This window comes from Dendropsophus ebraccatus, chromosome 2 (assembly GCF_027789765.1).
Source record: "Dendropsophus ebraccatus isolate aDenEbr1 chromosome 2, aDenEbr1.pat, whole genome shotgun sequence".
Classification (NCBI taxonomy): domain Eukaryota; kingdom Metazoa; phylum Chordata; class Amphibia; order Anura; family Hylidae; genus Dendropsophus; species Dendropsophus ebraccatus.
The window spans coordinates 32,071,456-32,094,214 of record NC_091455.1 but is presented as its reverse complement, the minus strand read 5'-3'; the positions used below and the strand labels follow the sequence as shown (position 1 = coordinate 32,094,214).

At 44.9% G+C, this 22,759-nt stretch overlaps 1 long non-coding RNA gene across 1 annotated transcript; it reads left to right on the top strand.

Moving 5' to 3' along the window:
• The first annotated feature begins 281 nt into the window (after nt 1-281).
• LOC138784342 (uncharacterized) lies at nt 282-5,904 on the top strand. The gene is made up of 2 exons (XR_011361822.1): nt 282-343; nt 5,404-5,904. It is a non-coding gene; the product is annotated as an uncharacterized lncRNA (long non-coding RNA).
• Nucleotides 5,905-22,759: the final 16,855 nt, after the last annotated feature.

Sequence of the window (22,759 nt, the reverse complement as noted above, 5' to 3'; positions counted from 1 at the left end):
CTGTGGGTACTTGTAGAGATGAGAGAGATATCCGCACGACACCCAGATGAGAGAGAAGATGACTCCGGACACTTGTATAGGCAGGCAGCCGTTTGCTGGAACGCAGCAGCAGAATCAGTCACTCTTCTTATGGTGAAAAGGCTGCAGAGACGCTTCTGTCCCCTTCTGAGGGAGAGGACAGAGCAACACAACCTCCTTGCTTGAAAGCAGGGGCTGAACCCCCTTGTCAGCAGGAGGTGGGAAGTCACATGGTTGCTCCTGGCCAGAGCTAGTCGGCCATTGGAGGAACCATGGTTACAGGGCACTGGCACGTGATCCACAGCCTTCCATACCACTGTACAAGGTAATAATAATACACAGGAATATATATATATATATATATATATATATATATATATATATATATACCAAGATATACATGAGAATACACATAACCAGGGAATATCAGGGGGAAAACTAGCAGCAGTTGCAGTGTGCACAGTTACAAGAACCAGCATGGACTAAGTGATAGAAATGAGCACGATAGGAGTAGTAGTCCTTGCGTTCTGGGACACTGCACTCGGCTGCCATGTGGTGTTGCAGCTGCGACCGGTCAATTGCTAGATGGTACTGTGTGACTTCACTACTGTGGTAGTTGATCAGTGGAGTATAGCTCAGCCAGGTGGTAGGTTGTTGTGACGCCAGTGCAGACTCAGCACACAGGTATAGTGGCACACCTGCTTTTAGTTTTTGTGCCTGGATATACCCTTTCCCCTGTGGTCGGTAACCTGCCGGGCTGTGATGAATCCTTAAAGGGGTAGTGCGGCGGTAAAGAATTATTCACAGAATAACACACATTACAAAGTTATACAACTTTGTAATGTATGTTATGTCTGTGAATGGCCCCCTCCCCCGTGTCCCACCACCCCCGCCCGTGTACCCGGAAGTGTGGTGCGCTATACATACCTGTCACGTGCCGACTCGTCTCCGACCTTCAGTCAGTGATATAATCTTCGGACGGCCGGGCCGTATCCCTCCGACCGTCCTGAGTGCTGGCCGCCCTCTGCCGCGTCATCGGCTGCTCAGCCGCGATTGGCTGAGCATAACCGTGCTCAGCCAATCGTGGCTAAGCAGCCGATGACGCGGCCGCATCATCAGCTGCTCAGCCACAATTGGCTGAGCCAAACTGTGCTCAGCCAATCGTGGCTGAGCAGCCGATGACGCGGCCGCATCATCAGCTGCTCAACCGCAATTGGCTGAGCCAAACTGTGCTCAGCCAATTGCGGCTGAGCATCTGATGACGCTGAAGAGGGCGGCCGGCACTCGGGACAGTCGGAGGGATTCGGCCCGGCCGAAGATGACATCATTGACTGAAGATCGGAGACGAGTCGGCACGTGACAGGTATGTATAGCGCACCACACTTCTGGGTACACGGGTGGGGGGGGTGGGATACGGGGAAGGGGGCCATTCACAGACATAACATACATTACAAAGTTGTATAACTTTGTAATGTGTGTTATTCTGTGAATAATTCTTTACCGCCGCACTACCCCTTTAAGGCACTTATCACGGTGGTCCTGAGTGGAGTTATGACCCACCCGGACTGTCGGTACCGCCAACCACAGAAAGGGGAGATGACACAAGGACGGTGTAGCTTGTGTGTAGGTGCTGGTGAATTAACCACTGAGTCCCAATAGAATAAATAAACTTCCTTTTTACTTAAGAATCTTCTGTGATACAGGTGAATAATACTTGACTGATACAGGCTTGACTTCCCTAGATCTGTACTGAGAGCTGATGCGATAGAGAGTGGAGTATTGTAGCAGTGCTGACTGGGTTGCGTGCTGAAAGGAATAGACAGAGTTCAGAGTAGTGGAGAGGAGTAGGTCGTGAGAATCCCATCCCAATTTAGTAATGTGCTCTGCCAGAACTTTAGAAGAAGAAGAATACTTGTTTCGACCTTTGTCGCTATACCACCTTTTGCCCTGCAGTGTCGAGTTACCCTTCTTATCAGGGTGACCCAAGTTATCTGGTTTCACCTGCGCTGCGAGATAGAGTGCGTAGGCTCTTAGCTGCTTTGCTCTATCCGGATCAGTTCCTCTGCTTTAGGATACTGTCATGCACTTTTAGAGAAGTTCACAGCGTTAGTTGGGGTGATCTCTGACTTCTCTCTGTAGGTGTTTAGCACTGCATCATAGGTAGAAGTGTTGCTCTAAGAAGGAAAGTCTCCATAAGCATCTGTCTAATACCACACTCCAGACTAGACTAACCCCGGACTGACTACGCGTGTGTATACACTTCCTCTCCCCATGTGACAACTTCCTACAGGGTGTAAGTAACAACCTCTGTGACTGGTGGAGAAGAGAGTGCAAGACAAGAGCAGCTCTCAATGGCGTGCAGATCACAAACAAACAATAACCCTAAGTTCACTACAGAGCTGGGCAACATACATATAGAAATATAAATGTGATGCCCGGGCCCCTAGGGGCCACTCCGCTGAGAGGGTGTTGTTGCGGGCAGGAACCGGGGCAGCTGCTAGCTAGAGGGTTGTCACGGTTTAGGCACGAGGGATCACAGCTGGAAACCAGGCTCCTGACCGAGCGGAGACTAGGCATGCGATTCTTCGTTGTCCTTAGTCAGGGCACCATATATCACACCAATGCCAAGGTTCAGAAACAACGATAGTTGAATGTTTATTGTAACGGTGGTAACTAGTACCAACAGTCTCTCCGGATGCAACCGGGAATAAGGCAATCTTGAATAAAACAGAGTAATGGGTGATGCTGCAATAGGCTGTGAGAGTAGCGTGCTGAATGATGGGAGTAGTAGTGAAACTGAAGATGAGATGCTGGGTGGAATGAGACTTGAATGAAATACTTGCTGTTGATGATTAGAGAAGATGATGAGAGGAATGACTGAAGAATCGGCACCCAGATGAGAATCTTGAGACTTGAGACAGGAACACAGCCAGTGGGCTGGAGCAGCAGAGCACACGCAGGCCTCTCTCTTAGCAGGGAGAGAGGACAGACAAAACCTATCCCCTCTGTGGTAGGGAATAGACTGAGGTAGAACAGGAAGTCACATGGTAACCCCAGCCAAAGCTCGATGACCATTGGGGGTACCATGGCAACAGGGCACAGTCAAGAGATACACCAGCCTTTGCATCATCACACCATTAGGCATATACAGAGAAATATACATGAGAAGTACCATGCTTGAACACTGGGGGGCGACATAATACCATCAGGCACTGATAACTGAATATGCATACAAGAAATGAATGGAATAGCAGACCTGAATACTGAGAGGGGTGACACAATACACACAGTTTGCAGTGGACCATAGCTTTCCAGAACAGAACTGGTTATAATAAAAGTGTGAGCATAAGAGGGCCTGTTCTGGGACACTGCATACATACTACTGACATCTAGTGGCAAAACTTATACATGACTTCATTACCACTTTGCTTTTGAGTTACAGGCTTTTGCGAGGGGTATTTAAACTAGCAACACCCATAGTGGAACACCACTTGTTCACAGCTGAATGTTCTGGTTTTCAGTAGAATTAGGCTTTAAATCCCATTATCATACATGATATTACAGTTATTAAAGAGGTCATGTTCAGGATCCTCATCTCTTGGCCAGAGCAGAGTGAAGAGTGGTTACAAAGAGTTTCTCTAGTTTCTCTTGATCTCAATGACCTGTCCTACAATACACATATGGCCCATTATTATAAATGAATAGTGTGTAATGCTTCATTTCACCTGTGGGGGTGCTGTAGGGAAGTTGAAGACTTACTGTTAGGTTTCTCCACAAATTTCATGTGATCACTGTTAGTCCAAGCAGGGGTCACTTTGTGATCAGTTTATTGTCAAGGGACAGATGTTAAGACTAATCTTCGTAAAATTTGTGTTATTCTGAGCTTCAGCAACTTCACACATACACAAAATAGACATTCAAGACAGACGGCAATAAGGGTGTTATTACACGGTCCGATCAAGGCCTATTACATTGAGCGATAATCGTTTAGCAAGGGCTGCACGGACATCGTTAGCAATGTTCATGCATCCTTTGCCTGAACAGTTTTTACATTTTACCTGTCCACGTTCCCGGTCTTCTCCTGCGGTCTGCTTCCTCCAGTTTCAGAGTGGCCCGTCAGAGCTGACAGACTGCTCAGCCAATCACTGGCCGGGAAGCTGCAGCGTGCAGGATCGGGGAGGAAGCAGAGCGTGGGAGGAGACCGGGAACATGGATAGGTAATGTAAAATCTGTTTGTTGATTTGTCACAATAGTGATGCCCAATGATCGCCGCCCAATGATTTTAGGTCAGGGCCTAAAGAAACAATCAGCTGATGATTGTTTCATCGGCTTGTCGTTGTGTCTATTACACGAAACGATAATGGTCCAAATCAGGCCGATTCGGCTGATTATAGCTTCGCGTAATAGGGTTCTAAAACCTGTATACATTATTAGGAGTGGTGCCTACTTGCTGTATTACATATTCTATTTGGACTGTATTCTCAAGAGACCCCTCTAACAAATAGGAATTGTCTAAAGCATAGAACACCTTTAGGGTGCCTTCACACCTACCGTATCGCAGCAGAAAATCCGCTGCGGATCCGCAGCAGATCCGCAGCAGATCCGCAGCAGATTTAACTAAATGAATGAACACAGCATCAAATCCGCACTTACAAATCTGCTGCAGATCCGCAGTGCTTTTTAATGCTGTGTTCATTCATCTAGTTAAATCTGCTGCGGATCCACAGTGGATTTTCTGCTGCGATACGGTAGGTGTGAAGGCACCCTTAAGATGAATGTTTACCCTTAAACACATTTTATTCAGAGAGAGTCTGTGCAGACTAAATTCTAAAATAGTTTTATACTGCTCAGAACTAATGCTTCAGGTACAAAGCTCCACATTTACTGTAGATGTATGGAGTAAATAATTTAATTCTGTCTTCTTGCAGTCACCACTAGAGGGAGCTTTGGAGCTTATTGTAGACTTTATATACTTTTAACCTAATAATAAAACAGTATGCAGCAAGCTTTAGAACTTCCTCTAGTTGCAGACAATGACAATGAAATTTTTCTATTTCAACTCAATGGGAGTTAAATAATAATAATTAAATAAATTGGGATTTTTTCAAAATATTAATTTTACTTTACTGGTCCATCAAGGTTCAGGTACCTAAAAATTGTAGGTGGGAATTTATTATTCCCTCTTACAAGTTATTTAATTTATTATTCCCACCTACAATTTTTAGGTACCCGAACCTTGATGGACCAGTAAATTAAAATTCATATTTTGAAAAAATCCCACGTAGCTGTTGATAGCTTCATTACAAATGGAAATCATGATGCTTGTGTGAACAGAGGTATACAACAACATTGACCCCTGACGTCATTCCTTTCCTTCATTTCCAGTGATCGTTTTCCCAGGAATGTTAAAGTTGTAATTCTTGATGTCTCAAAATATTAATGGGAAAATATTATTAAGCCTCTTACAGACAGTTGGAGTTGGCTAAAAGTTGAAATGTTTGAAAAGTTGCCATTTAACTTGAGCCAATGTTTGCCTCCATCTCCTCGCACTTCATCTATCATAGAAACACAGATGTGGAGCAATGTAATGGAAAAAAATAAGATTTCTGAAGAGGAGTCGTAATCTTCAGACATATTGCTAAGTGGTTAAATCACCTGCCTTTCATCCTGAGATGTCGCTGTCCTAGTGCAAAAAAAAGATAAGAGTCCCTGAAAGCTGGACAGAGTCTCTAGAAATCTCGGAGGGTAATATGAGGTATCCAATCCATGTCTTCCTTGACAGGAAACGTTAAAGTCATTTGGGCGATCCCCACAGATGAAAATAGGTTTTTGAATTACTCTGAAATGAAAAATGAACTTTAAATAAAGTCTTATTTTGCTGTTATAGTTTCTATGCAGAACCATGTCTCCATGGTAACAGACTACACACATATCCTATGTAGTCTGATCTTGTGGTTATTTTCCCTTCCAGGTTTTACATACTTACTAATCAATATAATATATGTTTTTCAAGAAGGAGACAAATGGAAGGGGGCTAGCTGTAACAAGGCACGACCCAGGGGGAGAGAGGGTCCTATAACAAGAGTTATGCTGGTGCTGATTCAAGTAACAATGCTATCCCTAAAGGTTTACACAGGAGGAAGACATTGGGTTGTCATTTCAGGGACTGAACAAATGCCTCCTGGCCTTTTACTGTATGGCGGTATACCTGTGAGGCTGACATCATACACAGTATTTTCGACCTCATTTTGTCCCTCATTTTGGTCAGTATTTTTTTTTTTTTTTTTACCAAAATCAGGAGTGGAGCTGACCCACACAAAAAAAAATCATTGAAACATTTGCAAGTTTTTCTGCACTTTAAACCCACCCAGGTAGCAGCTAGCCAATATACGTAGCTGAGCTTAAAATGTAGCAAAGCTGGGCATGCAGCAGACCTGTAAATGTTCATATAGCAGCAAAGAAGCCTGACGCAGAGGGTAGGTGGAGCAGAAAATACGGCCCAGGGGTGATGGGCGCCATTGACAAACAGATATTGGATGGGGGGGGGGGGGTTGTGGCAGTAAACATGCAAATATTTTTTTTTCCATATGCCTGAATTAATAAACATTAATCATTAGTTAAAAATAACAACTCATCCCATAAAAAAACAAGGCCTTATATGATTACACCCATAAAAAAAGAATGCAACAATACAAAAATTCTAAATTCTTGCAGCCCTTAAAGGACAATTTCGGGCAAAATGTATTTTTTAATATGTTATCACATAAGGAAAGTTAGACAAATATCTAATATACCCTCATTATGGGAAATGCACATAAAGTGCTATTTCCCTCAATTTAGTAGATCAGGCAGACTTAAATTTTCCTAAAAAAAACGGTGACATCACGAATCAGAGCAGGGCTGGGTGTAATTCCCATGAAGTGTCCAGCAGGGGGCGCAGTGTATGGAGAAATAACATAGTAAAAGTAACTATATCACAAGTGCCAGCAGCCCCATCCACGGCACATACGATGGGGCTGCTGGCACTTGTGGTGCAGCTGCCCCCGTGCCAGCAGCCCCCCAGTGAACACCCCCACCACCTAAAGACCCCAAACTACTCCCATCACAAGTGCCAGCAGCCCTGCCCCCCCCTAAAAACCCCAAACTTCCCCCCATCAGAAGTGCCAGCAGCTCTGTCCATGGCGCATAGGACAGGGCTGCTGGCACTTGTAGTACGGCTCCCGTGCCCCACCCCCCCCGCGTGTGACAGCAGACCTCATACCAGCGCCCCCCCCCCCCAAGGACCCCATAGCTTACCCCTTTCACCGGGTGCCCCCCGATCCGCACAGTAAAGAGATGCATATCCTCCTGTGCTGCGGCGTGTCCCCGCTCTGTCTCTTTTCCCGCTGATGTTGTACGGCAGAGGAGAGAGAGAGAGCGGGGACACGCCGCAGCACAGGAGGATATGCATCTCCTCTGTGTGCGGATTGGGGGGCACCCGGTGAAAGGGGGTGAAAGGGGTAAGCTATAGGGTCCTGGGGGGGTCACTGGTCTGAGGTCTGCTGACGTGGGGGGAGAAGGGCAGCCACACTACAAGTGCCAGCAGCCCCCCCCCCCCCTGTGAGCGGATCGGGGGGCACCCGGTGAAAGGGGTAAGCTATGGGGTCCTGGGGGGCGTCACTGGTCTGTGGTCTGCTGATGTGGGGGGAGGGGGGTTCAGCCGCACTACAAGTGCCAGCAGCCCCCCTACCGCGACAGCAGACCTCAGACCAGTGACCCCCCCCAGGACCCCATAGCTTACCCCCGCACACCCCCTTTCCGTGGGTGCCCCCCCGATCCGCACACAGAGGAGATGCATATTCTTCTGTGCTGCGGCGTGTCCTCGCTCTGTCTCTTTTCCTGTACAGCAGCGGCGGGAGAAGAGACAGAGCGGGGACACGCCACAGCAAAGGGGGATATGATTCTCCTCTCTGTGCGGATCGGGGGGCACCCGTTGAAAGGGGGTGAAAGGGGTAAGCTATGGGGTCCTTAGGGGGGTGCTGGTCTGAGGTCTGCTGTCACGTGGGGGAGGGGGGGTGCGGGAGCCGCACTACAAGTGCCAGCAGCCCCGTCCTATGTGCCATGGACGGGGCTGCTGGCACTTCAGAAGTTTGGGGTTTTTAGGGGGGTAGGCGGCTGGTCTGAGGTCTACTGTCCGGGGGGGGGGCAGTGGCGGGGGCAGTCACACAAAAATTGCCAGCAGCCCCGTCCTATACGCCATGGACGGGGCTGCTGGCACTTGTGATGGGGGTAGTTTGGGGGTCATTAGGTGGTGGGGGTGTTCACTGGGGGGATGCTGGCACGTCAGCTGCACCACAAGGGCCAGCAGCCCCATCCTATGTGCCGTGGATGGGGCTGCTGGCACTTGTGATATAGTTATTCTTACTATGTAATTTCTCCATACACTGTGCCCCCTGCTGGACACTTCATGGGAATTACACCCAGCCCTGCTCTGATTCGTGACGTCGCGGTATTTTAGGAAAAATTTAGCACTTTATGTGCATTTCCCATAATTAGTGTATATTAGAAATTTGTCTAACTTTCTTTATGTGATAACATATAAAAAAATACATTTTGCCTGAACTTCTCCTTTAAGGTCACAGTAAGCTCATTTCACACACACACAACATGTATTCAACCAGAAAGGACTCTGAATATAAATAGGTTAGGCTGCTTTGTGTTGCTTCCTGGGTCAGAAACCATGATAGACACTTAGGTTCCCATAGTCTACATTTTGGTGTCTGACACTTACACCTGCAAAAATATATACATCAAACCACAGATGTCAGTGGGGGGGTTATAATCCTGTCAGGTTTAATAAGTCACCCTTTCTCTGGTTATAATAGGTTATTAGAGACATAGGGGCTGATTTACTAATATGTTTCCATTTTTTCTAGTTTTTCCCTTTCTGTTTTTTTTTTTTCATCATGTTTACTAAGGTCATGCTCACAAATATCTCTAAAAACCTACACCCCTTAAGGACAGAGCGCAAAATGACCTTAAAGGGGTACTCCAGCGAAAAGCTTTTTCCCAGTAATTGAAACACATTACAAAGTTATATAACTTTGTAATATACTTCAATCACCTATCTGCCCCCCTTCCCTATCTTTACCCCCCTCAACCCCCCACCAGGAAGTGAAGTAAACTTATTCTTACCTAATGACTGTTGACTCCAGGCAGTTCTGTGGTAGCCATTTTGTGACAATGAGATCATCAAGAGGGAGGAAGGTCTAAGCCCTGTTAAGCCAGCCTCCCTTTGTCAGATGATTTTACAGAGTCAGTTAGACATCACAAGAGATAAAGTGCATCATAGGAAAGACCAAACCAAAAAGTAAAGAAAAAATGAAGCCACCAACTGAAGCCACCAGCTCTGAACCGCCGCGGTCTTGGGTGCCGCATGTAGCTCGGGACCGCGGCTATTAGCGGGCACGGTCTGATCACCATGCCCGCTAATTAAGGATTCAGATGCAGCTGCCAAAGTTGAGAGCTGCATTGGAATCCTTTATGCAGCTGATTCCCTGGTGTCTAGTGGAGTGGATCGCGGAGGAGCGATCCACACATCCCGCTCGGGCTGGGGCCTGCGCCACAATGGCTCTGATCCCGGCTCGGCACTCGATTGCTTACGGCTGCAGCAGCCGAAAGCAATCCAGTGCCTATCTCATTAATCTATGCTGTATATGTATACAGCATAGATTTCAATGAGAGATCAGTGTGCTAGAAGTCCCCCAGGAGAAATAACCCTAACCCCAGGGGAAATAACCCTAACCCCAGGGGGAATAACTCTAACCCCAGAGGGGCTTCTAGTATAAGTGTAAAAGAAAAAAAAAAGGGTTATTAATTGAAAGCCCCCTCCCCTAATAAAAGTTTGAATCACCCCCCTTTTCCCATGTTATGAATAAAAATAAATAAATAAATAAACATGTTTGCTATCACCGCGTGCATAATCGCCTAAAATATTAATTGATCACATTCCTGATCTTGCACGGTAAAAAAAAATCCCAAAGTGGAAAATTGCGCATTTCCGGTCGCATCAAATCCAGAAAAATTGTGATAAAAAGCAATCAAAAAGTCACATATGCGCAATCAAGGTACCTATAGAAAGAATACATCATGGCGCAAAAAATGACACCTCACACAGCCCCTATAGACCAAAGGATAAAAGCGCTATAAGCCTGGGAATAGAGCGATTTTAAGGAACATATATTTGTTAACTTTGGTTTGAATTTTTTACAGGCCATCAAATAAAATAAAAGTTATACATGTTACATATCATGTAATAACATGTAATCGTAACGACTTGAGGACCATGCATAACAAGTCAGTTTTACCACAGGGCGAATGGCGTAAAAACAAATACCCTCCAAATAAGCAGAATGCGTTTTTTTTTTTTCAATTTCACCACACATTACATTTTTTTCTGGTTTCGCAGTGTACTTTATGAAGAAATTCAGCCCGTCATTGCAAAGTACAATTAGTGGCCAAAAAATAAGGGTTTATGTGGGTTTCTAGGTGAAAAAATCCAACTGCTATGGCCTTCTAAGCACAAGGAGGAAAAAAACGAAAGTGCAAAAATCGAATTTGGCCTTAAGGGGTTAATGACCGCAATTTTCAAATTTGCGTTTTTCGGGTTTTTTCCTTCTCACCTTCTAAGAGCTATAACTCTTTTATTTTTCCATCTACAGGGCCATGTGAGGGCTTGTTTTTTTCATAAATAAGTGTACTTTGTAATGGCGCCTTTCAATCTACCATAAAATTAGTGACAAAACCCACAAAAAAATTATTTATGGAGCAGCAGCGCTTCTCAAACTTTTTCTACTGGAACCTCACCCAACAGACAAAATAATGCCTGGGCCTCACCAGACTGACCAAGAGGATGCTGGGACCTCACCATTTGTGGTGGTAGTCCATGCAAATATAAAAACTATTGCTCAGTCTACCCTCCATTTGTCTCCTTATCTCTGTATAACATAAAATAAGTACAAAATGAGTCAATAATATTCCTAAAGCAAAGATTGTTGGAGTCAGGGAAAGGACTGTGCAGCTTATGGTCACTTTTGTGAGAACTGCCTCCCCAGCAGCTAGGGGGAGCCTCACTGGTGAGGCCCGCCTCACAGTTTGAGAAGCACTGTTCTACAGTATATAATATTTGTTTTATTATTTTTATGGGTTTTTTTTATACAATGAGAAAGGAAGTGATTTTAACTTTTATTGGGGGAGGGGCTATGTCATGTTTTTTTTTTAACTTTAAAAAAAATATATATATATTTTACACTTTTTAAGTCCTTTTTAAGTCCTAGGGGACTTTAAAGGACAACTCCCCCGAAAACATTTTTTAGCTTATTTAACACACATTACAAAATTATATAACTTTGTAATGTGGTTAAATACCCGGTCTGGCCCCCTTCCTCCACTTTCGGACCCCCCCGCCCGGAAGTTAAAGAACATATACATTACCTATTACGATCGTCACGGTCCTCTTCTCCCGGGCAGCATCTGGTGACGACGACATCAGAGCCGGTGGGCGGTCCGGGTCTTCTTCCTCCTCGGCGTCTTCATAGAGAGTGAATGGGACGGAAAAGGCTGCTGGTGCACATGCGCACCAGCAGCCTTTTCATTGGCTGGAGCGCATCACATGGCTTCCAGCTTGCTCAGCCCTGATTGGCTGAGGTTGCCAGTGCAAGCGCACTGGCAGCCTTTTCCATCCCCAGGACCCAGAAGTCAGAGACATCGCTGGACGGCGGACGGCGGTGACGGTGAGGCGGATGGCGGGCGAATGGAGTGGCGATCGTCACCGGAGGGATGGTGAGTATGGTGTCTGTTTGTGTCTGTGTTTTTATTTTTTTGGGGGGAGGGTCCCGCGGGAGTTGTCCTTTAACATTTTTTCATTTGATTACTAACACTGATCAGTGTTATCTGTGATCATTGCATAGGGTCTGCCTTTGGCAGACTCTATGCATTGGTCGCCGAGCTGACTGCAGGGAGGAAGGTAACAGACCTCCAACAGTCAGTCCCGATCAGACAGAAGCGCACAGGCACTGCAAGGGTGATCACAGTGGTCATCATTAACAGTGAGCTCACTTCATGGCGCCGCCAGACCCACTGGCATACCGGTACATCATGGGTCCTTAAGAGGTTAAAACTGAAAGTGGGCGTATCTCTTTAAAACCCACTATAACCGAAAATACTTAATAAACAAATCGTCATTTGTTGACAGGGTCCATTCTAAAAAACAGCCACCTCTAGTGTGGCGGGAAGGTTGGGTTTTATTTTTGTCATGTGAAAAACCCGCCAGATTTACTAAGGACCAAATAAAAAATCTGTCAGTTTGGGAAACCCTGAGGATTTGGCGTTCTTGAAAACCAGACAATCTTAGTAAATCGGGATCATAGTGTTCACTATATAAGTTCAAAAACTTTTTTAAAAAGTTGGACAGGTCCTTTATAAATAAAAGAACCAGCCGTTCAATAGACGACTACTCTGACAGCCAGTTGGTGGATAACACACCAAGGGATGATGAACAATAGCCCAGGAGCATGTTCTCTTCCTTTGGATTTTCTGAAGCATGCACAGATTCCGAAGACAAATGCCTCTGTCGAGACCTTCCGGCTAAGATCTGTTTATAGAGCTGTGACAAGGGAGAAGTAGTCTGATTTATTTCTTTTCAATAAGAAGTGATGGCCGCATATACTGAGATAACTGCGGTGATATCGGATATTGATTAAAATGTTGTATGGCGATATTAGTCAAACCGCGGACACCGAAAGACTATTAACCTTCTGATTACACAGGACGATCATTCTCCCATGGTGACGTCAGCAATGTATGGAGCGGCCTCCAAACTCAAGCCAATAACCGTCAGCACCCTGCTGCTTTCTGCAATGGAGTAATCCTCATTGCCAGCTATTTTAACTGTTTAGATGCCATTGTCAAAACTGTGTGCAGCATTTATATAATAGAGCCGCAAGGCATGGATGGTTCAGTGTTCAAATCAACTCCACACAATGAGATCACAGGGAGCAGATCCATTGTTATGGCAACCCGAGGCCTTCTGGAGGCTGTCCCGACTGATAGCCGTATACAGTCTGCCTATTGCACACTACAAGCAGATCTCCAGTAACTCGCCTTATACAGTCTACCTATTGCAGACTACCGGCAGATCTCCAGTAACTTGCCTTATACAGTCTACCTATTGCAGACTACCGGCAGATCTCCAGTAACTTGCCTTATACAGTCTACCTATTGCAGACTACCGGCAGATCTCCAACAACTTAATATAATGCTTTGTAATGGCTTGTAGAAGTCCCAAAGGAGGAGTTAAAAAGAGAGAAAAAAAAACTGTTAAAAATATATATATAAAAAAACTGTTAAAAATATATATAAAAAAAACTGTTAAAAATGTCTAATATGAAAAAAACAAAAAAATATTTGGTATAGCCATATGTTAAAGGGGTTGTTCAGGGTAAGTACATAATCACCAGGGCTGCAGGGGACATGACAGTGATGTACACTTACTAGAGTTGAGCGAACCTTGAGCATGCTCGAGTCCATCCGAACCCGAACTTTCGGCGTTTGATTAGCGGTGGCTGCTGAAGTTGGATAAAGCCCTAAGGCTATGTGGAAATCATGGATATAGTCATTGGCTGTATCCATGTTTTCCAGACAACCCTACAGCTTTATCCAAGTTCAGCAGCCCCAGCTAATCAAATACAGAATGTTTGGGTTCGGATCGACTCGAACCCGAACCTGGTTCGCTCATCTCTAATACTTACCTCTCCTGCTCTGCAGTTGCCGGTTCCTGGGTCACCCTCTGTCCTATATCTATACTGTCTATGCTGAATGGCCATTTCTGGTGAAACTGTCATGTCTCCCACAGCCGTGGCAGCATTCCCGATCATAAAGTTTGATCAGAGATAAGAACAGCCGTCATTTCAAACAGCCATTATTTCAAAATCACGACGAAAGGTATTAAAAGATGAGAAGGACAAAATTAAAACTCAAAAATTAAAACAGCGCAGCGCCACCACAGGCGAAACAAAGCATAACATAGTGTATAGGAATCTACACAGTAGTTTCCCCTTTAGAGTCAATAAAGAATCCTATGGGAAATTCTATAAATGACGCAATCTTCGAGTCATTTGGAGTCAATCTGCGTTGTCCCTCTCTATAGACGTTAATGGAGATATCAGAAATAGCCCAATGTGCAGCTTTCAGCTCCTAAGCGACTATTGCTCTGATGATTCCAGACAATCCGCGTATTACGAGGTCAGTCATTCTTTGCAGGAATATGTCTGCTATTAGGAAGAGTTTAATAGGACATTAGGTTAAGGAATCAATAGACTTCCTCACACTAAGTGTGACCATTACATTAATATTCATGTCCATTATGTGTATCCACACTGAATCCCACATCCTCCATTACAAACCACTGACATTTCTGCACCTAAAAGGATGGCTAAAGTGCAAAGTGTTCACACCATGAGAATGCTCCCCTGTCTCCATTTATCTCTGTTTACTGACATCTATTAGCAATGCAGAACACATCATATAATAGGTGACTATAACGCTACACAACCCTGAAAAAAAAGCTAAAAACCTTAAATCTATTCATTCAAAATAACAGTATAAATAAACAAATGTACAATCACATACAAGACTGAGTACAGGCCCCATCTACTAATATGTCAATTATCTAAATTATTAAAGTGTTATTCCGCTGTTTCCGATAGTGAGACTAACAATTCCATCCATACTTATTATTGTATAGTCAGTCTCCTTCCCCCAGTTCTGAGCTGCTGCATTCCGCTGAAGACACAAAAATCTGTGTGAGCTTTTTTTCAGTCTCCTCCTCCTCCCCCCTCCCTTCTGAGACGACTGGTGTAAACAAGTCCCTGGCAGACTTTATCTGTAGCGCTGTAGTTTCTTTGGAATGCCAGGAGGATTATTCACAGTGAGTTCATCAGCAACTTGACCTCTGAATAACCCTCCCAGCATTTCAAAGAAACTACAATATTGCAGATAAAGCCTGCCTGGGACTTGTTTACATCAGCTGTCTCAAAAGGGAGGGGGGAGGAGGGGGAGACAGAGAGAAAAGCTCACACACAGATTTTTGTGTCTTTAATAGAAAGCAGCAGCTCAGAACTGGGGGAAGGAGACTGAATAGATAATAACAAGTATGGAAGGAATTGTTAGTCTCACCATGGAAACAAAAAAGAGGGCGCTTCCTAGTGCAATACAATCAGTTAAGGTGAGCACACACAAAATTGTATTGAAATGAACTCACCTAGGCACAACTGCAGCTCAAAGGAAGAGGGCCCACCACCCGTGTCAGGAATATGTAAGACAGAAAGGCCCAATGCCACTTGATTCTCTATGAAACCCCAAGCGCAGGTGAGTGGTTACCACAGTCCATGATAGACAAGGTATAAGTAAGTATCTAGATGACCCTATTGTTTCACTTCCAGGTCATCTCAGGGAGAGCCAATACAAAACTACTAAAAAAACTACTAAAAAGACTACTAAGAAAACATATAAAACATGTAAGACAAACAATAATATTACACAATGTACAACATTAAAAAGTGGACACGTTTATAAAAATCATTCTAAAAAGGAGTACATATGCACATTAACTGATTAACCCCTGTTTTTTTTGTATGCAAAGTGACTTATGCACCTAAAAAGATATACATATATGTAAAATGACTAGTAGGTGCATGGAGCAACAGGATGTAGTGGATGTATAGGTGTCAATAACATTGCAAAAAATAATATATGTAATATATGTATATATGAAATATATACTAAATAGTGAGGGCGGGGGAGAGAAAGAGTGGAATAGGGACAACCCCGTTACACATGTTGGATTGCCTCCATATTTTCCTGGCAACCTTAGGGCAACATTTAACTTCTCCAGTGGCTTTTGGGTTCAGAGAACATTGCCAAACCTGAACAATTCAGAAATGTGCTCAACACTAATGGCTAGCAATCCGCTGATGAATGAGCAAATACTCTTCCATTGGCTGATCAGGTTGTTATAACCCATTGAAAAACATTGGCTGTCAGCCACACATTTCCCTGTGTAATAGTAGATGTGTGACTGACGGCTGATTGCAGCAAACTCTGCATGATTATCAAGCCATGTACTATTGCAGTGTCCCAGAGCCCTATTGTCCACTGCTGCTGAATGTATATGGGTGAAGGGTGGCACAACTTATATCTTTATTCAGTGTCTAAAAGATTAAATCTGTGGATGTAGCATGTAAACTGCATTTGTCTGTGTATTTCACCATGATTTATTCATTGATAGCAAGCGCATGCTAAAAATATGTAAAGGGTTAAAGTGTCACTGGGGTATTTTTGTTGTTGTTGCAGAAATCAATAGTACAGGCGACTTTAAAAAAAACTTTGTAATTGGGTTTATTAGGCAAATATTCCATTATCTGCATTCAAAGAGACTTTCCCCAGGTCCCCCCTCCCTCCTCTCTCTCATTCACTGCTCATTATTAGGAAATCACGACTCTTTTACATCAGTCAAGCCCTGTGTAACCTATGGAGAGGGGAGGGGGGAGGAGGGAGATTAGTGGCCAGCAGAGAGCAGAGAACAAAGGATTACACAGAGGGACCTGTGTGAAAGCCTCTATTCAGAGGTCAGGGGTAAGTGCTGACTTAAGAGGAGATAGCCCAGTGATGTAGCTGTAAATTAACTCTTTGTTGTCCTGTTTTGGTGCCTCATCTCCCCTCACCCCTCCCCTCTCCATAGAAAACCATGAAGACAGGGGGGAGAGCTTTAAACTGCTTTCTCATGATAAAAATGCATTTTTCAGCGAATAAACCCAATTACAAAGTTTCTTAAAATCACCTGTACTATTGACACCTGCAAAAAAAAAAAAAAAAAATCAAACGTTTTGTTTTCCACCTGCTTAAGAGGCAGTCCGTGAGCCACTTCCCCTGCCTCCCCTGGTGTGAGCCACCGACTCTGCCTCTCCTGGTGTAAGCCACCTCCCCTGCTGTGAGCAACCTCTCCTGCCTCCCTTGCTGTGAGCCACCTCCCCTACTGTGAGCCACCTCTCCTGCCTCCCCTGTGGTGAGCCACCTCTCCTGCCTCCCCTGCTGTGAGCCACCTCTCCTGCCTCCCCTGTGGTGAGCCACCTCTCCTGCCTCCCCTGCTGTGAGCAACCTCTCCTGCCTCCCTTGCTGTGAGCCACCTCCCCTGCCTCCCCTGCTGTGAGCCACCTCTCTTTCCTCACCTGCTGTGAGCCACTTCCTCTGCCTCCCCTGATGTGAGCCACTTCCTCTGCCTCCCCTGTCAGAGCCACCTTCCCTGTCTCCCCTGGTGTAAGCCACCTCCCCTGATGTGAGCCACTTCCCCTGCCTCCCCTGGTGTAAGCCACCTCCCCTGGTGTGAGCCACCTCTCCTGCCTCCCTTGGTGTGACCCACCTCCCATCCCTCCACTGGTGTAAGCCACCTCCCCTGATGTGAGCCACTTCCCCTGCCTCCCCTGGTGTAAGCCACCTCCCCTGGTGTGAGCCACCTCTGGGCCCATCACAGGTCCTCTAAAAGTCTCCTCATCTGCTCTGTCCAACCCCATGTTTAGTAACCTCAGGCAGGGTCGGGACAAAGGGTGGCTGTGGTAGAACAACAACTTCCAGCATGCTCCTGTTTGACTGTGGTAGAACAACAACTCCTAGCATACTCCTGTGTGGCTGTGGTAGAACAACAACTCCCATCATGGTCCTGTGTGGCAGAGGTAAAACTACAGCTCCCAGCATGCTCCTGTGTGAAAAGTAGAACAACAACTCCCAGCATGCTTCTGTATGGCAGAGGTAGAACTCCAACTCCCAGCATGCTCCTGTGTGGCTGAGGTAGAACAACAACTCTCAGCATGCTCCTGTATGGCTGTTGTAGAACTACAACTCCCAGCATGATCCTGTGTGGTTGTGGTAGAACTACAACTCCTAGCATGCTCCTGTGTGGCTGTGGTAGAACAAAAAAATCATAGCATGCTCATGTGTGGCTGTGGTAGAACAACAACTCCCAGCATGCTCCTGTGTGGCTGTGGTAGAACAACAACAACTCCCAGTATACTCCTGTGTGGCTGTGGTAGAACTACAACTCCCAGCATGATCCTGTGGGGCTGTGGTAGAACTACTACTCCATCATCCTAAGCCACCCCCAATACTCCTCCCCCGGACCAGAGACAGATAAGCAGTATGATCCTTCACTCCACCACCTCCTCATGGGCAGAGACAGTGTAATCCTCCAGTGGCAACAGCTCCCTGCGGACCAGACATAGCTGCAGTATATAGCCCGGCCCTCCACCGCTCTGATGGACAGTGAACTGGCCCCTTGTGTAAAAAGTTTGGGGACCCCTGCTATACACTATGTGAGGGCAGCCAGGAGGCTATACTGTATGTGGGGGCTATACACTGGGGGGGGGGGTGCCATTTGCCTTCTCTGCCTAGGGCACCAAAACTCCTTGCCCAGCCCTGACCTCAGGCTCCTCTCCACCAGTAGGGAACAGTCCTGAGGTATATAAGTAAAGTATTAAGAGGTTCATGTGCTCAGAACAGTGTAGAGTGGAGAGCAGAGAACTATTTAGTGTGCAGTAGAGGAGTATATGCCGATTGTGTCACCTTTCAGTGTTCCTGAAAGCCAGTATGGCCTGCTAAACCGTCAATGAGGGATTCCGTAGGTCCATGCTGAGGGGGTTATTCTTAAGTCACTCGAGCCCTGCAATTTACCTGGAGTCTTAAAGCGACACTGTACCCACAATCTGACCCCCCCAGCCTCTTGTACCGTTGGATAGCTGCTTTTAATCCAAAATCTGTCCTGGAGTCCGTTCGGCAGGTGATGCAGTTATTGTCCTTAAAACAACTTTTAAACTTTCAGCCCTGTGTCAAATTGGCGTGGCCTAATGTATCTAAAATGCCCCTAGAGCAATGAATCCCCACAGAAAACTTTTTCTACCCTGGACAGTTCCTGACTAGATATAAGCGAACCTGGAGCATGCTAGAGTCCATCCGAACCCGAACTTTCAGCATTTGATTAGCGGTGGCTGCTGAAGTTGGATAAAGCCCTAAGGCTATGTGGAAATCATGGATATAGTCATTGGCTGTATCCATGTTTTCCAGACAACCTTAGAGCTTTATCCAAGTTCAGCAGCCACCGCTAATCAAATGCCGAACGTTCGGGTTCGGATCGACTCGAACCCGAACCCGGTTCGCTCATCTCTATTCCTGACACAGACAGAGGCGGCAGCAGAGAACATTGTATCAGACTGGAAAGAATACACCACTTCCTGCAGGACATACAGCAGATGTTAAAAAAGAAACAAAACCTTAACCCCCTTGGTCTTGCAATGATCAACTTCTCACCAGCCAGTCAGTTGTCTGCTGATGAGTAATCTTCCTTTCTGGAGAGACCTTTGGCTCTGCATACATTCCCAGTCCTGTTTTAAGATTTTTAGTTGGAGTGAGACACTGATTTAAAAAAAAAAAGTTATATAGATTTGTAAATTACTTCTATCAGCTGCTGTATGTCCTGCAGAAAGTGGTGCATTCTGGACAGTTCCTGACAGAGGTGGCAGCAGAGAGCACAGTGTCAGACTGTAAAGAATACACCACTTCCTGCAGAACATACAGCAGATGATAAGTACTATATATATATATATATATATATATATTTTTTTTTTTTTTTTTTTTTTTAATAGTTTACAAATCTGTATAACTTTTTGACACCAGCTGATTTGAAAACATTTTTCCCCTGGAGTATCCCTTTAAGGGAAAGCTATCTTGAGAAAGTGGCATGAGAGCTGCATGGTATAATTTTTGTGGTCAGCTGAGTGTAATAGGGAACAGTGTCACCTCGAATGCCACAGCCTATACCAGTCAAAGACCTATACCCATAACATAACAACGTTACAAGTATAGTGTGTAATAACTACATGATTGTACTATGTTAACAATAAAGCGATGAACGACGTCTGAATCAGCTAAGCAGTCTCATGGGAAATTCTCTTAAAAGGAACAAGTATTCTCTTTATGCGGAATAGGAATAGGCCTCCACCCCCCTAACACGTTGCCATGATAACTAAAATCAATCTATCATGTTATAAATTTCTCTTCCTATTGTACAGTGTGAACAGCTTCATTATAGATTCTCTGCATTGTACAGATTGGCCTCCCACTGCCGACCATAGCAGCGCTATAATGGAATTATTTACAGCTGATGGAGAAGCAGCTAAGCTGCTCGGGATCCATGCTGCTCTCCGATGCTATGGGTTAATATTTAGTATCTCTGAACCTCTATGGTAGATTAATGGATAATGTTTCATACTGTTTTTCTAATACAGAGCTCCAAATCCCCTGCATAAACAAGACATTAAATTTATAAAAATTTCCCTGCCGGCCATTGTCACAGGCAGAAGCTGGCTGCAGGGGTTTATACAGCTCCCATTAAACGTAATAATAAATCAATATGTATTGAGTCCTCCAATAGCCGCAGAAATATTGTGCAGGTTGTGATCTCTGCCATTGAACCCCTCAGATGCATAGGCAATAGCAGCCTTGATATCTAAGCTGCTGGACAGACTGAGGAGCTAGGCCCAGTAAGCTGTGTATCAGTTTTTGTACCCTGCTTGTTATGTAAGCGTTCACACTGTCCACACTGATGAGGGGAAACAGCCCGAAACAGCTGTCTGTGAATGAATACCTGGCCTAAGTGTTCAAACCTGGTTAAGGTTAGAAATGTAGAAAAATTAAATGTTAAAAGGGGTACTCCGGAGAAAAAAAATGTTTTCAAATCAACTGGTGTCAGAAAGTAATAAAGATTTGTAAATTATTTCTATTTAAATCTCAAATCTTACAGTAGTCTCTAAATCTCAAGTCTTCCAGTAATCACAAGCTGCTGTATGTCCTGCAGGAAGTGGTGTATTCTTTCCAGTCTGACACAGTGCTCTCTGCTACTCATAGTCCGCAAGATTAAACATTTTTTTCTCTTAAAGATACGCCGAAAACCTACTCCAGCCCTCAGCTGGCGTAGGTTTTCGGCTGTGCGCACCGGAGTGCACGGGATTTATGTAGAGGCAGTCCACCGCTACATAAATCCCCGTAGCGCCGGAGATGCGGGGACACTTTTAAGTCCGGCATAAAAAACGTCGGACTTAATAAATGTCCCCCTTAGTGTTTTACAGGAGTTGTATGAATACAGATGATTTGTGGCCTTAAACCCTATAAAACTGTCAAAATGTAAATGCTGTACTATCAAAATAATCAGATTTAAACTTATTTAGACTTAGGGCCATATTACACGGGCCGACCACCAATGTAAACAAGTTTACTGAGCCTATCACACGGCTCGACTATCGTGCAGCAAGGGATGTATATATATATATATATATATATATATATATATATATATATATATATATATATATACAAGTGAGTCCAAGAAGTATTTGATCCCTTGCTGATTTTCTTTGTTTGCCCACTAATAAAGACACTATCCTTCAGCACTTTTAATGGTAGATATATTCTAACATGGAGAGACAGAATATCAAGAAAAAAATCCAGAATATAATTTTAAAGAATATATTTAAATTAATTTGTATTTCAATGAGGAAAATAAGTATTTGATCCCTCTTGCCAAACACACTCAATACTTAGTGGCAAAGCCTTTGTTTGCAAGCTCAGCGGTGAGACGTTTGTTGTAGTTAACCACAAGTTTAGCGCACACACCAGGGGGAATTTTGGCCCACTCTTCTTTGCAGATTCTCTCTAAATCATGAAGGTTGGTGGGCTGTCGCTTGGCAACTCTGACCTTCAGCTCCCTCCATAGATTTTCGATCGGATTGAGGTCTGGCGACTGGCTGGGCCACTCCATGACCTTAATGTGATTTTTCTTGAGCCAATCCTTTGTTGCCTTTGCTGTATGTTTAGGGTCGTTATCATGTTGGAAGACCCAACCACGGCCCATTTTCAGAACCCTGGCAGAGGGGAGGAGGTTGTCCCTCAGGATTGTGCGGTACATGGCTCCATCCATCTTCCCAGTGATGCGGTGAAGTAGCCCTGTACCCTTGGCAGAGAAACACCCCCAAAACATTATGCTTCCACCTCCATGCTTGACGGTGGGCACAGTGTTCTTTGGGTCATAGGCAGCATTTTTCTTCCTCCACACATGGCGGGTGGAGTTGAGGCCAAAAAGTTCAATTTTGGTCTCATCTGACCACAAAACCTTCTCCCAATAACTTGGTTCATCTTTCAAATGATCATTGGCATACTTGAGGCGCGCCTCCACATGTGCTCTCTTCAGCAGGGGTACCTTTCGCGCACTGCAGGATGTGAATCCATTGTTGCGCAAAGTGTTGCCAATTGTTTCCTTGCAAACTGTGGTCCCAGCTGCCTTCAGGTCATTTGCTAACTCCTGCCGAGCGGTTGCAGGACGATTTCTGACTGTTCACAGCATCATTGCCACCCCACCAGGCGAAATCTTCTTTGGAGCACCGGGCCGAGGTCTGTTGATTGTCATGTTATACTCTTTAAACTTTCTGATAATTGCACCAATAGTTGTTACTTTCACATCCAACACCTTACTAATCTTTTTGTAGCCCATTCCAGCTTTGTGAAGGTAAACAATTCTGACTCTGAGGTCCTGTGACAGCTCTTTGGTTTTACCCATGTTGGAGACTTGAAATCTGTGTGATCTGTCTGATTCTGTGGACAGTTG